Below are 14376 nucleotides of genomic sequence, written 5' to 3'. Positions count from 1 at the left end.
CATGACACTATGAAACAAAGACTCTATGAAGTCGGCATAGAGGGGACTGCTCTAGACTGGATCACGTCCTACCTTCGAAACAGAACTAATGTCATCTATACCCCACCTTTCTCATCCAAACCATACTCCACAAAAGCAGGGGTCCCTCAAGGCTCTATCATCTTGCCCAGGCTTTTCAACATCTACATGAAGTCATTCCCGTTACTGATCATTCAATTTCACCTCACGTGCTATAACTATGCAGATGACCCACAAATACTCCTTCAACTGGAATGCCCCAAAGACATTGAAAACTCCCCAATTTTCAGTTGTCTCAGAGCCGTGGATCAGTGGATGACTTGGAGCCACCTCAAATTGAATGCTTCCAAAATGGAAATACTCATGTGTGGTGATTGGAAACATTATGACCAGCATGCCTCCTGGCCTGATGAACTGGGATCACCACCTCAAGTATCGTAGGAAATAACAATCCTCGGAATGACCATAAACTTCAAGCTATCGATGAATGCCCAAGTGGACAAACTAGCAAGATCAAGCTTTGTCACTATAAAAACACTGCAACAAATTTTCCCTCATTTGGGATTTCCACACAAGGTCCAAGCTAAAATGTTCTCCCTTGCTCTGTCCAAACTCGATTACGCCAATAGCCTCTACCACAGATCACAGTTAATGACCATGAAAAAACTACAGTGGATTCAGAACTCGACTGCCAGACTACTCTTGCATGTCAAACCACGAGACCACATCTCACCTGCCTTGAAAGCACTGCATTGGTTACCGGTTGCCAGAAGATCAACGTTCAAGCTGCTTTGTATCACCCACAAAGCAATACATGGAATGGGACCGCTCTTCATCAGGAATAAAATCACCAACCACATTCAACAAGGGAACCTCAGCTCTAAAATGGCACCTCTCCAAAAAATCCCAAGATACAAGAAAAATAACATGGGTGGCATATCCTTCTCTGTTCAAACAGCCAAACTATGGAACTCTTTACCCCCCAACATAAGATCCACGGACAGTCATCTTATCTTCAGAAATCTCTTCAAGAATTGGTTCTTCCCCACGTGAGCACCATACGCAAACAGAAATTTACAGCATATCCCTCTGTATATTATCATTTATTTTTACTATAGATATATATCTATCTTTGTGAATTGCTTTGTATAAACATGTACAGTAATTATGTTTAAAAAAATAAAGTACAGTAACACTTGAAAACCAGAGTTTATCTGGTGCACCTTTGGTCTGCATGTTCTTCTTCCATTGTGCATCTATGTACCTTCCATGTACTTAGATGTATGTGTTTGTTACTTTCCTCCTGAAAAGCATATCCAATGCACTACCCTATTTCTCATCCTGTACCTCTATCAATATCTTTAATATACATATACCTACCTCCTTCATGCATCTATATACTTTCAATGTACTTATGGATCTATATATTTATCACTTTCTTCTAATTCAGCAAATCCAAAGCACTACCCTATTTCTCACCCTATACTTATCTCAGTATATCTTCTAACCAACTTTCTGACTCATCTCACACTTCTTTCTAGTACACTTTTCAATGCACTACCCTATTTCACACCCTAAACATCTATCAATATATCTTCTACACCCACTCTTTCATTTATCCCAAACCCCAAACCACTAGTATGATCCTCAAAATAACCCTTTCTAGACTCTCCCTTACTCTATCCCTCCTTTCATCATCTGACACCTCTTTTACTATACCGATCCCCAAAACAAACCTTTCTAAACTCTCCAACTCTTTCCCTCCACAACCCCTTTTTACTCATCCAAAAGCCTCCTCCTACTGCTATGATCTCCACGAAAAAACTCTCCTATCCCTCCACTATCCTTTTCAATCAAAATAACAGAATAACATGTTCACTTCTCATATTTCCTATTCCACTATACTAATTCTCTACTAATCCTTTATGGGTCCCATAGTAGCTTGCTACTCACAAAAAAAGCGCTTCAACACCTCATCAGAGGTAAGCAATCATTATATAAATGCAAACCTTTTTCCCTCTTCTATCCCTCTGGTACCTTTCTCTATCAAACTCAATAACACATCCACCACTCAAACTACTTTTATATTTCACTATACTAATTTTAAACATTAATCCTTTATAGAGTCTGGAGCAGCGTGCTACTCGCCAATAAAGTGCTTCAACACCGCATCAGGGTTGCATTATATAAATGCAAACGTTTTCCCTTTTCTACCCCTCCCCAACCCTTCTCAATTCAAATAACTGACTAACATATCCGCTTCTCAAATTACTTTCATATTTAACTAAACTAATTCAACACTAATCATTATGGGTTCCAGAGTAGCGTGCTACTCACCAAAAGGGGTAGCAAGTGCTATATGAATGCAAACCTCTTTCCCTCCTCTATCCTGCCACTACCCTTCTTTATCCAAATAACTGAATACCATTTCCTGCACTCAAATTTCTTCATATTTCACTATAATAATTTTCAACACTAATACTTTATGGGTCCAGGAGTAGCGGGCTACTCCACAATAAAGCACTTCCACACCCCATCAGGGTTACACGCGTTATATAAATGCAAACCTTTTACCTTTTCTACCCCTCCCCAAAGCTTCTCAATTAAAATAACTTAATAACATATCCACCACACAAATTACTTTCATATTTCACTATACTAATTCAACACTAATCCTCACCAAAAAATGTGCTTCAAACCCCATAGGGGTAGCAAGCGCTATATAAATACAAACCTCTTTCCCTATTCTATCCTGCCCCTACCCTTATCTATCCAAATAACTAAACAACATATCCACCACTCAAATGATTTCATTTGTGACAATACTAATTTTCAACACTAATCCTTTATGGGTTCTGGAGTAGCGTGCTTCTCGACAGAAAAGCGCTTCAACACCAGATCAGGGGTACCAAGCACTATATGAATGCAAACCTTTTTCCCCCTTCTATCCCTCTGCTATCCTTCTCACTCCAAATAACTTACCAATATCCACCACTCAAATTACTTTCATATTTCACCATACTAATTCACCACTAATCCTTTATGAGTTTCCTAAGTAGCGTGCTAATGCTCCAAAATAAAACGGCGCTTCAACACCCCATCAGGGGTAACAAGTGCTATATAAATACAAGCCTTCTTTCCGCTTCTATCCTCTGGCTATCCTTCCGAATCCAAATAACTGACTAACCTATCCACCACTTTAATTACTTTCAAATTTCACTATACTAAATCAACACTAATCCTTTATGGGTCCCAGAGTAGCGTGTTACTCACCAAAAAAGCTCTTCAAACACCATCAAGGGTAGCAAGCGCTATATAAATGCAAACCTCTTTCCCTCTTCTATCCTGCCGCTACCATTCTCTATCCCAAAAAACTGAATAACATATCCAGCACTCGAATTACTTCATATTTGACTATACTCATTTTCAACACTAATCCTTTATGGATTCCGGTGTAGCGTGCTTCTCACCGAGAAAGCGCTTCAACACCCCATCAGGGGTAACAAGCACTATATGAATGCAAACATGTTTCCCCCTCCAATCCATCTACTATGCTTCTCACTCCAAATAACTGACTAATATCCCCCTCTCAAATTACTTTAATATTTCACCATACTAATTCACCACTAATCCTTTATGGGTTTCTGGAGTAGCGTGCTACTGCCCAAACACCCCATCTGGGGTAACAAGCGCTATATAAATTCAAACCTTTTTTCCTCTTCTATCCTTCCGCTATCCTTCCGAATCCAAATAACTGACTAACCTATCCACCACTTTAATTACTTTCATATTTTGCTATACTAATTCAACTCTTATCCTTTATGGGTCCTGGAGTAGCGTGCTACTCGCCAAAAAAGCATGTTGAAGTCTTGTCACGAGTAGTAAGCCCTATATAAATGCAATTACAGTACAATACAATACATAATCACACTCCACATAATTCCTATACACTAAATACCATATACTTTCTATCCACATATGTTCACTGCACAACATATCACATAGTTCCACTACACGCAAAATACATCCTCTCCATGTGAGACCTATCGCATTCCAAATTCTGGTTTAACTAGTAGTCACGTTTTCAGAGCTGTGGAGAAAGGGGGCTGGGCCTCCAAGCAGTGCTCAGGAATTCCGCTGCGTGGGACTTACAGGAGGTACCAAGAGTGCATCTTGGCCCCCAATGTCCCTCAGGATTAAAGTGGATTTCATCCACCTACCAGTACTGTGCCAGGAGGCATGTTTGGAGAGTGGTGGATAAAAAGGGCGTGGCCTCCGAAGACTTCTTAGCAATCCCATTGTGAGGGAATTACTGGAAAGGGTGGCTCCTGGACAAGTGTGCACTAACACAGCCATGCACAGCAACAGCCAGGGCTATTGTGAGAGCCCCTTTGGGACTAGAGCAGTGCCTGGACACATGTACTGTAACACAGCCTTGAATACTACCAGTGTCTTTGACCAGAGGAGCTCCTGGTTGAAGCAGGCAGGCTCGGGCAATGTCTGCTATAACACAGCCATGCAAAGCACCAGTGTCTGGGCCGCTCCTGCTTACTGGAGGTAACAGGAGGGGTAGATGACCCCCAAGGATGTCCTTGGGGGACAACTACCCCTTCTATTATCTCCAGTAAGTCCCACACAGCAGGATTGCTAAGTTCTCATAGCAGGCCATTCCCCTTTTGCCCACCACCCTGCAAACGTACTCCCTGGCGAGCTCTTGGATGGGGATTGAAGTCCACTTCACTGCTGGGGGTCCTTAGTAGCCTTCCTGTTACCTCCAGTAAGCCCCACACAGTGGGACAGATTGTCAGGATTCACGATGCACCAGCGCCTAACTAGCTTTGTTAACTCTGTTTCCCAGAAGGCCGAGTGAGGAGGAGCTAGAGTCTACAAGAAGACGCGACCCACAATCGTCCAGCATGCATAATTTTGTGTGGTATTTTCAGAAGTTATGATTTCCCGAGGTTGAGGATTCCTGCGGAGGTTCTGGGTGCTCGCCTGAACACGTCCCTAGTTCATGGGATCTTTCCCTGGTGTCAGGATGTTTAGGGCAGATGGTGAGTGGTTTGCCGAATCCGGAGAAAGATGGGCAGCGGTGATCTGAACCACGCTCAACTGTTACATTTTCCTTTTCTGATTTTCTACAAGTCAGGGAGGCGGTATACCACCGCAGAAGCCCGTGATCTTTATGTTTCATTACCAAGTGAGGGCGGCGGTATACCACTGCGAAACCCTGTGATCCTTGCGTTCCATTATCAAGGAAGGGTGGCGGTATACCACCGCGGAAGCCCATAACTACTTCTGAAGTTCATCTAGGATACTTGTGGACGGCGGTGAGGAAACCTCATCCAATTGTTAAATGAGCAGTTGGGATATTTAATTTTTCATAAGGCAAGAAGTCAAAGAGGGTGCCTTCTATTAACCCTACAATTAAGGTCACTGATTATGATTTTTCATTGAGACTGGGCTTAACTTGTTTCCAGGGTTTTTGTCCATAAGAGAACTGGGGGCATATGTATCAAGCAAATTTTTAGTCGCAAACGCTGCGATTCGCAAAATACAGCGTTTGCGATTAAAAATTCGCAAAACGGGATGTATTAGGCTAATTCCCAACGCAAATTTAAGGAATCGCTAATTTAGCGATTTCTTAAGTTTGCGTAAGCATTTAAGAAATCGCAAATTGCGATTTCTTAAATGAAATGTAACACTCACCAAAGGATTGCGATTAATCCTTAAGAAATCGCACATTACCACCAACTACTAGTTGGTGTTAATTTGCGATTTCTTTTAAAAATGATCGTTTTGTAATTTTACAAAGTGCCACGTGACGCACATACATGCCCTTAGGGCATGTATGTGCGCCATATGACCACACAAGCTAATTTCAGGGGTGTATCAGGGTATCATCTTGACACCCTTGCACCTTTGAAATTAATCTCAAATTGCGATTAGCAAATTGCGATTCGCAATTTGAGAATTACTTCCCATACATTCCTATGGGTCTCCTGGCCCATAGGAATGAATGGGCAGGTATTCCTTAATTGCGATTTCGCAATTTGCTAATCGCAATTAAGGAATTTTAAGAAATCGCAAAAAGTTTGCAAATTTTTAAATACATCCCGTTTTGCAATTCTCAAATAGCGATTCCTTAAAAATCGCTATTTGAGAATCGCAAATGGTGATGTTGATACATATGCCCCCTGGTGAGCATAAAATAGTTCACTACGGGGTGTGTTACGAACAAGGTTATTGTGTGGGCAAATCATGGGATATGCATGAGTAGCTATAACGTATATCCTTGTTGCTATAGGTTTATCCCGAAAAGAGGAACTGGTTGTTTTTTCTGTGACTACTGGCTTGGTGTATCCAGTGACGGATAAGGTACTTATATTCCTTTAGTGGGACCAATTGAGAGTAGTCCTGATTGAGTACGTAATTTGATTCCTGTTGCTTTGTTTTTAAGGTTCTTCTCCCTCCTGTTCCCAACCTTACCTTTCCCTTCACTTGATCGCCTTTGGTCTCCATAACTTATCAGTTGGAGTCTGGGGATGTCAAGGGGTGGACCCATTATTGTGTCATCCGGATCCTGAGAAGTACAGATCCTGACATTGATGAGAGGTAGTTGCGGGCCACAACCCCTTTCTCCACCACTCTGCAGACATGCCACCTGGTGAACTCTTGGTTGGGGATGTAGTTCCCTTGCCTCTTGAGTGTCCCTGGGAGCCAACCAGCCCTCCTGTTACCTCCTGTAAGCCCCACACATCTCGATTGCTGAGAGCTGTTCAGAGGCCACTCCCCTTTCTACACCACTGTAGAAACATGCCTCCTGGTGCACTTCTGCTTGGGGGATGAAGTCCTCTTTAGTACTGAGGTACTCACGACACAGGGGACCTCATTGCCCCACTAGCACTACAAGTACACCAAGACGTGCATTTGTAGAGTGGGGTAAAAAGGGCCACTGTGTGGGGATTACTGGTGGTACCTGGTGGGCTAGTTGGCTACTAAGGACCATCTCTTCTGTGAATGGAGATTTCCCTGACATCCTAGAATTAAGTTTGAGTATGGATGTACATGAAAAACGTATCATGACTACGAAGCTACAAATTAGGCATCTGAAGTGAGTGGGTCTGATACGATTAAAAGTAAGGGCTGTGAGTGATTTGGATACTTAGCCCTACAATTGTATGACCACTGTTAAAATATTTGTCTTTCTCCTTTTTTTCCACAGGACATAATACAAGACGTATTGTGATCAATCGCAAACATATAAAGTAATCACCTACTACATATACCCTCACGGTGCATCCTTTAGTGTGCACTACATTCTCGGATCCTGACAAAAGCCATGTTGAGCCTCCGGACATACCAAACTGCAATGTCCTGGGGTGAGCACCCCGGGATATTGCTGGAGCAAACCCTGGGGGGTGGCAGTTCCCAGTGCCAAGGAGGGCCCCGGGAGGGGGTCCTGATGCCCCCCTTCCATCTTCATTGTAGCCCCGGGATATGGTTGTCCCCAGGGAGTGTTGGCGTGGCAGGAGCTCCCCTCACACAATTTGTTTTTCTAAAAATCCCTGGGCAGGTGGCGGTCTTGGGGTATGTGAGGGGCCCATCTGGCCCCCACATATCATTAGCATAGCCCTGGGGAGGTAGCGGCCCCTGGGGCTGCAGGGGCCCCTGTGGTCCACCTGCATCATGATAAACCATTGATCCCAGGACCTGGCCCACCCAGGGGCTTGTAGAAACAAAACGTGGGAGACCGCACTTCATTTAAAAAAAAAATTGGTGGGATTCATGGACCCTACACGAATCCTGGCCACATTTAAAAAAAAAGACTTTTTTTGGCCCTCGGGGTCCTGAGCAGGCCTAGGGGGCCAGGGTGTTTCTACCCTGCCCCCTTTTCACATTTTTCACTATTTTTCTTGTGACTCTGTTAAACCGAGTCACAAGATGTCTGACAACACTACCTGACTGAAACTGTTAGCAGCCAATCAGATTGCAAGTCTCGTGATCAGAAATGTATGCAGATCCTTATACGATACCCCAGTATGACCCCTACACTACATAAACACCACTGCAATACACTAAACCCTAAACACTACCCCCTACACTACCCAAACACCACTGTACTACCCTAAACTATAAAACACTACTCCCAGCACAAGCCTCTACAATACCCAAACAACACTGTGCTGCTCTAAACCCTGAAACACTATCCCCATCATGACCCACTACACTACCCAAACAACATTGTGCTGCCCCAAACACTAAAACACTACCCCCAGCACTACCCCTATTCTGCAATCACACCACAGCACTACTCTAAACCCTAAAACACTACCCCAGCACGTCACATTCAGTATCCATAAACCACTGCACATACCCTTAACACTAAAACAATACTCCCAGCACGACCCCCTACACTACCCAAAAACCCCTGCACTACCCTAAACCCTAAAACACTATCCCCAGCTCTACCCCCTACACTACCCAAACACCACTGCACTACCCTAAACCCTAAAACACTACCCCCAGCACGACCCCCTACACTACCCAAACACCACTGTACTATCCTAAACCCTAAACAACTTACTCCAGCACAACCCCTACACTACACAAACACCACTGCACTACCCTAAATCCTAAATCTACCCCCAGCACGACCCCTATACTACCCAAACACCAATGCGCTGCCCTAAACCCTAAACACTACCCCCAGCATGACACCATCCACTACCCAAACACCACTGCCCTACCCTAAAGCCTAAACACTACCCCCAGAACGAACTATACACTGCCCAAACACCACTGCACTACCCTAAACCCTAAAACACTACCCCAGCACGACCCCCTACACTACCCAAACACCACTGCGATACACTAAACCCTAAAACACTATCCTCAGCATTACCCATTACACGACCCAAACACCACTGCTCTGCCCTAATCCCTAAAACACTACCCCAGCACGACCGCCTACACTACCCAAACACCACTGCGCTGCCCTAAACCATAAAACACTACCCTAGCACGACCCCCTACACTACCCAAACACCACTGTTCTGTCCTAAACCCTGAATCACTACCCCAGCACCAAACACCACTGCGCTGCCCAAACCCTAAAATACTACCACGAACATGACCCCCTACATTACCCAAATACCACTTTGCTGCCCTAAACTCTAAAACACAACCCATTAAACTACACAAACACCACTGCACTACCCTAAACCCTAAAAATACCCCCACCACAACCCCCTACACTACCCAAACACCACTACAAAACCCTAAACCCTAAAACAATAGCCCCTACACTACACAAATAACACTGTGCTACCCTAAACCCTAAAACACTACCCCCAGCATGACCCCCTACACTACCCAAACACCACTGTGCTACCCTAAATCCTAAACACTACCCCAGCATGACCCCTACACTAGCCAAATACCACTGCACTACCCTAAACCCTAAAGGACAACCCCCAGCACAACCCCCCACACTACCCAAAAACCACTGTACTACCCTAAACCCTTATACACTACCCCAGTATGATCCCTACACAACATAAACACCACTGACCTACACTAAACCCTAAAACACTACCCACTACACTACCCAAACACAACTGCACTACCCTAAACTATAAAACTCTACCCCCAGCACGACCCCCTACATTATCCAAACACAACTGTGCTGCCCTAAACCCTGAAACATTAAACCAGCATGACCACTACATAACCCAAATACCACTGCACTGCCCCAAACCCTAAAACACTACCCCCAGCACTACCCCTATACTGCCCTCACATCACTGCACTACCCTAACCCCTAAAACATTACCCCACCACGACACCTTCAGTAGCCATACACCACTGCACATACCCTTAACACTAAAACAATACTTCCAGCACGACCCCCTATTCTACCCAAAAACCACTGCGCTACCATAAACCATAAAACACTACCCCCAGCACGACCCCCCACACTACTAAAACACCACTGTGCTGCCCTAAACACAACCCCCATCATGACCCCCTATACTACCCAAACACAACGGTGCTGCCCTAAGCCCTGAAACACTACCCTCAGCATGACCCCCTAAACTACCCAAACACCACTTCACTACCCTAAACCTTAAAGCACTAATCCCAGCATGACTCTCTACACTACCCACACACCATTGCACTACCCTAAACCCTAAAACACTACCCCCAGCAAGACCCCCTACACTACCCAAACACCACTGCGCTACCCTAAACTCTAAAAACGACCCCCAGCATGGTACCCTAAACTACCCAGACACCACTGCCCTACCCTAAACCCTAAACACTACCCCTAGCACGACCCCTACACTACCCAAACACCACTGTGCTACACAAAACCCTAAAACACTTCCCCAGCACGACACCATCCACTACCCAAACACCACTGCCCTACTCTAAAGCCTAAACACTACCCCCAGAACGAACTATACACTGCCCAAACACCACTGCACTACCCTAAACCCTAAAACACTACCCCAGCACGACCCCCTACACTACCCAAACACCACTGTGCTACACTAAACCCTAAAACACTATCCTCAGCATTACCCATTACACGACCCAAACACCACTGCTCTGCCCTAATCCCTAAAACACTACCCCAGCACGACCGCCTACACTACCCAAACACCACTGCACTGCCCTAAACCATAAAACACTACACTAGCATGACCCCCTACACTACCCAAACACCACTGTTCTGTCCTAAACCTTGAATCACTACCCCAGCACCAAACACCACTGCGCTGCCCAAACTCTAAAATACTACCACAAACATGACCCCCTACATTACCCAAATACCACTTTGCTGCCCTAAACTCTAAAACACAACCCATTAAACTACACAAACACCACTGCACTACCCTAAACCCTAAAAATACCCCCACCACAACCCCCTACACTACCCAAACACCACTGCAATACCCTAAACCCTAAAACAATAGCCCCTACACTACACAAATAACACTGCGCTACCCTAAACCCTAAAACACTACCCCCAGCATGACCCCCTACACTACCCAAACACCACTGTGCTACCCTAAATCCTAAACACTACCCCAGCATGACCCCTACACTAGCCAAATACCACTGCACTACCCTAAACCCTAAAGGACAACCCCCAGCACAACCCCCCACACTACCCAAAAACCACTGTACTACCCTAAACCCTTATACACTACCCCAGTATGATCCCTACACAACATAAACACCACTGACCTACACTAAACCCTAAAACACTACCCACTACACTACCCAAACACAACTGCACTACCCTAAACTATAAAACTCTACCCCCAGCACGACCCCCTACATTATCCAAACACAACTGTGCTGCCCTAAACCCTGAAACATTAAACCAGCATGACCACTACATAACCCAAATACCACTGCACTGCCCCAAACCCTAAAACACTACCCCCAGCACTACCCCTATACTGCCCTCACATCACTGCACTACCCTAACCCCTAAAACATTACCCCACCACGACACCTTCAGTAGCCATACACCACTGCACATACCCTTAACACTAAAACAATACTTCCAGCACGACCCCCTATTCTACCCAAAAACCACTGCGCTACCATAAACCATAAAACACTACCCCCAGCACGACCCCCCACACTACTAAAACACCACTGTGCTGCCCTAAACACAACCCCCATCATGACCCCCTATACTACCCAAACACAACGGTGCTGCCCTAAGCCCTGAAACACTACCCTCAGCATGACCCCCTAAACTACCCAAACACCACTTCACTACCCTAAACCTTAAAGCACTAATCCCAGCATGACTCTCTACACTACCCACACACCATTGCACTACCCTAAACCCTAAAACACTACCCCCAGCAAGACCCCCTACACTACCCAAACACCACTGCGCTACCCTAAACTCTAAAAACGACCCCCAGCATGGTACCCTAAACTACCCAGACACCACTGCCCTACCCTAAACCCTAAACACTACCCCTAGCACGACCCCTACACTACCCAAACACCACTGTGCTACACAAAACCCTAAAACACTTCCCCAGCACGACACCATCCACTACCCAAACACCACTGCCCTACTCTAAAGCCTAAACACTACCCCCAGAACGAACTATACACTGCCCAAACACCACTGCACTACCCTAAACCCTAAAACACTACCCCAGCACGACCCCCTACACTACCCAAACACCACTGTGCTACACTAAACCCTAAAACACTATCCTCAGCATTACCCATTACACGACCCAAACACCACTGCTCTGCCCTAATCCCTAAAACACTACCCCAGCACGACCGCCTACACTACCCAAACACCACTGCACTGCCCTAAACCATAAAACACTACACTAGCATGACCCCCTACACTACCCAAACACCACTGTTCTGTCCTAAACCTTGAATCACTACCCCAGCACCAAACACCACTGCGCTGCCCAAACTCTAAAATACTACCACAAACATGACCCCCTACATTACCCAAATACCACTTTGCTGCCCTAAACTCTAAAACACAACCCATTAAACTACACAAACACCACTGCACTACCCTAAACCCTAAAAATACCCCCACCACAACCCCCTACACTACCCAAACACCACTGCAATACCCTAAACCCTAAAACAATAGCCCCTACACTACACAAATAACACTGCGCTACCCTAAACCCTAAAACACTACCCCCAGCATGACCCCCTACACTACCCAAACACCACTGTACTATCCTAAACCCTAAACAACTTACTCCAGCACAACCCCTACACTACACAAACACCACTGCACTACCCTAAATCCTAAATCTACCCCCAGCACGACCCCTATACTACCCAAACACCAATGCGCTGCCCTAAACCCTAAACACTACCCCCAGCATGACACCATCCACTACCCAAACACCACTGCCCTACCCTAAAGCCTAAACACTACCCCCAGAACGAACTATACACTGCCCAAACACCACTGCACTACCCTAAACCCTAAAACACTACCCCAGCACGACCCCCTACACTACCCAAACACCACTGCGATACACTAAACCCTAAAACACTATCCTCAGCATTACCCATTACACGACCCAAACACCACTGCTCTGCCCTAATCCCTAAAACACTACCCCAGCACGACCGCCTACACTACCCAAACACCACTGCGCTGCCCTAAACCATAAAACACTACCCTAGCACGACCCCCTACACTACCCAAACACCACTGTTCTGTCCTAAACCCTGAATCACTACCCCAGCACCAAACACCACTGCGCTGCCCAAACCCTAAAATACTACCACGAACATGACCCCCTACATTACCCAAATACCACTTTGCTGCCCTAAACTCTAAAACACAACCCATTAAACTACACAAACACCACTGCACTACCCTAAACCCTAAAAATACCCCCACCACAACCCCCTACACTACCCAAACACCACTACAAAACCCTAAACCCTAAAACAATAGCCCCTACACTACACAAATAACACTGTGCTACCCTAAACCCTAAAACACTACCCCCAGCATGACCCCCTACACTACCCAAACACCACTGTGCTACCCTAAATCCTAAACACTACCCCAGCATGACCCCTACACTAGCCAAATACCACTGCACTACCCTAAACCCTAAAGGACAACCCCCAGCACAACCCCCCACACTACCCAAAAACCACTGTACTACCCTAAACCCTTATACACTACCCCAGTATGATCCCTACACAACATAAACACCACTGACCTACACTAAACCCTAAAACACTACCCACTACACTACCCAAACACAACTGCACTACCCTAAACTATAAAACTCTACCCCCAGCACGACCCCCTACATTATCCAAACACAACTGTGCTGCCCTAAACCCTGAAACATTAAACCAGCATGACCACTACATAACCCAAATACCACTGCACTGCCCCAAACCCTAAAACACTACCCCCAGCACTACCCCTATACTGCCCTCACATCACTGCACTACCCTAACCCCTAAAACATTACCCCACCACGACACCTTCAGTAGCCATACACCACTGCACATACCCTTAACACTAAAACAATACTTCCAGCACGACCCCCTATTCTACCCAAAAACCACTGCGCTACCATAAACCATAAAACACTAATACTTTATGGGTCCAGGAGTAGCGGGCTACTCCACAATAAAGCACTTCCACACCCCATCAGGGTTACACGCGTTATATAAATGCAAACCTTTTACCTTTTCTACCCCTCCCCAAAGCTTCTCAATTAAAATAACTTAATAACATATCCACCACACAAATTACTTTCATATTTCACTATACTAATTCAACACTAATCCTCACCAAAA

Source organism: Triturus cristatus, chromosome 2_1 (assembly GCF_964204655.1).
Source record: "Triturus cristatus chromosome 2_1, aTriCri1.1, whole genome shotgun sequence".
Taxonomy (NCBI): domain Eukaryota; kingdom Metazoa; phylum Chordata; class Amphibia; order Caudata; family Salamandridae; genus Triturus; species Triturus cristatus.
This window is presented reverse-complemented; position numbering follows the sequence as displayed.